The sequence below is a fragment of the Salmo salar genome, chromosome 17 (genome assembly GCF_965601325.2).
Source record: "Salmo salar chromosome 17, fSalSal1, whole genome shotgun sequence".
In the NCBI taxonomy this organism is placed as follows: domain Eukaryota; kingdom Metazoa; phylum Chordata; class Actinopteri; order Salmoniformes; family Salmonidae; genus Salmo; species Salmo salar.
Genome location: NC_138307.1, coordinates 17,895,528 through 17,898,517, shown reverse-complemented (window position 1 = coordinate 17,898,517; position 2,990 = coordinate 17,895,528).

Genomic DNA, 2,990 nt, shown 5'->3' with positions numbered 1-2,990 from the left:
CCGCGCCAGACAAAGCCAGAAACACAATCTAATGAGCTTTAGTTTGGGCATATCTGCTAGACTGTTTGTAAATATAATAAGTAACAGTACATTCAAATTAGATGGGCTAAAACACTGTGTGGTTCATCTAACCTACTTCTGATCGTCATTTCCCGAGGCTGTGAAAGTGAAAGTAAAATGTGGTTTAGTTCCTCACTATTCATAACCCCCTGATGGAAAATAAAACAACGTGCCATTTGACTTGTAAATAATGTTTAATAGCTGCAATACAAGCACACTGTATACCAACACATTGCATTATGTTTATATGCTATTTAAGCAATAATACATGAGAAGCTTCGCCTCTTGGCTATGACCACACCACAGCCATGATAAAAATGTCATAACACATGGCCTCGAATGTATTATTGCTTTTATACAACGGGTTACCAGAATTAAAAATCAAGATTATTTACCAAACTATACATTTTCTGACAAAACATGATGCTACATTCACTAACACTGGTTGTCAAGTAACATTTCAGGCGATCTGTGGTCGTTAGTTGTTGTCGTATTGACTGCCATGTAAAGAAAAACTACCCAAGTGCTGGTTGATAGTTCCAGAACCTTGCTTTCTAGGGGCGCTGTCCATGGTACTGAAACAGTGCTGAAACATTGTAGAAAATACATTGATACAGCAGATCAGAATAGAAACCACAATGACATTTTGGGGGGGATGGTCACAGCATCGATAGCTATTTATTTGTGATACACATTACATTTCCATTCATTGTGAAATGAGTGAAGTAGGTGTCTAACGCCGGGGTCTCAAGCGCAGCTGGGCGCCATTTCTCAGGAACAACTGCCTTGTTGTCGCACGCAGCTATTAGGATGTTACTCCATTTCTTCCTATTTTCCGTGGACGGCTTCCAATATCAACTAAGAGAGCTTTCAGCTCTGTGTCCGCTCACACTCATTATCCCTCTGGCCTCCAGACCTGCATAGGAGAGCTGCTGGATGGTAGTCGTCCTGACTACCGGTTCTGTCCCAGACAGTGCACAAAGGCCCCAAAAGCAACACCTGGCACAATATGCAGTAACTGAAACCCAAAATATTTTAGGGCAGGGGAAACAGAAGGTGTGGGGAATAGATGGTGGGTTACCTCTAGCTAGGCTACTAATTAGCCTAAATTCAGTTGTAGTATTTTCCAGTGGTATAAAGTACTTAAGTAAAACTACTTTAATGTACTACTTAAGTAATTTTGGGGGGTATCTGTACTTTACTATTAATATTTTGACAACTTTTACTTTTACTCCACTACATTCCAAAAGAAAATCATGTAAAAATTACACCATAAATTTTCCCTGACACCCAAAAGTACTTGTTACATTTTGAATGCTTAGCAGACAGGAAAATGGTCCAATTCAAACACATCAAGAGAACATCACTGGTCATCCCCTGCCTCTGAACTGGCTCACTTAACACAAATGCTTCCTTTGTAAATGAATGTCTGAGTGTTGAAGTGTGCCCCTGGCCAAACACAAATGCTTCCTTAATATAAGGAATGTGAAATGAAATGCTTTTACTCTTGATACTTAAGTATATTTAAAACCAAATACTTTTAGACTTTTACTTAAGTAGTATTTTACTGGGTGACTTTCACTTTTACAATTTTCTACTAAGGTATCTTTACTTTTACTCAAGTATGACAATTATGTACTTTTTCCACCACTGGTATTCTGAATAACTTTTTATGTCAACAAAAGAACATACATTCGTGAGCAAAAGTAATAGAAAAGGGCTAACAATACCAAATGTATTCCTAGGACAATCCATCAAGGGATTTTTCTAGGACAGGAGAGCAGTGAAGGAGCGTCGATCATGGATCAGCGCGTCCAAACACTTGGTCTCACTAGACTGAAATCCGGTATACCTACCGGATGTGCCAGCCTTCTAGAGAGAGAGAGAGAGAGAGAGAGAGCGATGAATAATGTCAATTATTATATTCATATACTGTATAGCAGCCTAGCTATTTGAACAAAATGTTTTTCTTGCACAGACGAGGCAGTGCCAGCCTCCTAGAGAGAGAGAGAGAGAGAGAGAGAGAGAGAGAGAGAGAGAGAGAGAGAGAGAGAGAGAGAGAGAGAGAGAGAGAGAGAGAGAAATAATGACAATTATTATATTCATATACTGTATAGCAGCCTAGCTATTTGAACAAAATGTTTTCCTTGCACAGACGAGGCAGCATTGATGAAAGGGTGTTGAGTCCCATTGGGTCCATGGTATACCAGACGTTGTCATCATCGGAGAGCTTTCGTCTGGGGTGTAGATAAAACGCTGGGGCATGTTCTGGTAATTTAAAGAGATCTTTTTCTAGCGATGTCACCGGGCAGAGCTCGTTCCCTAGGTTTTCACAAACAGCCGCGACGAGTATCTCCGTCTCTTTCCATTGGATTTTTGTCTTTCTTGGTTTCTTTATTGAAACTCGGTGTTGCGTATCTCGATCCATTTTTGTCCTCATTTATTACGAATGAGTCTGGCTTCAGTTTGCGATTTCCTTCGTTGCCTCTTTGGCCAAAGTGCAAATGCAAATCAAACGACACCTTATTCAGTAATCATCAAGGGTGGCGGGGCTCAAGGCTTCGGACTCGCAGAGGATTTTTAGGTCCTCCTGTGAGTCTGTTATAGCGGGGTGGTGGTTGGTTCTGTCCCCGACCTCCCTTCTCAGCTGTTTTATGATACCAGCAAAGACATTGTTTGCATTTAGGAACTCAGTATCTCTCATCAGGCACCAAGACCGGCTCAGTGGAGGCTAATTTAAATGGTGATGTAGGCCTGCTCAAAGTCCAGCAAAGCAGTTGATTCCATATCGGTCTCCTTTAGCAGTCCTTGCGGTGGCGTAGAAACTCAGGAGAATATTACCCATCTCCTGTTTTGAAACACTTGCCAGATCGATGTTTATCCACTTTTCTGACAGCCATTCCAGAAAGCACTTCACTGCCCAATTGGTT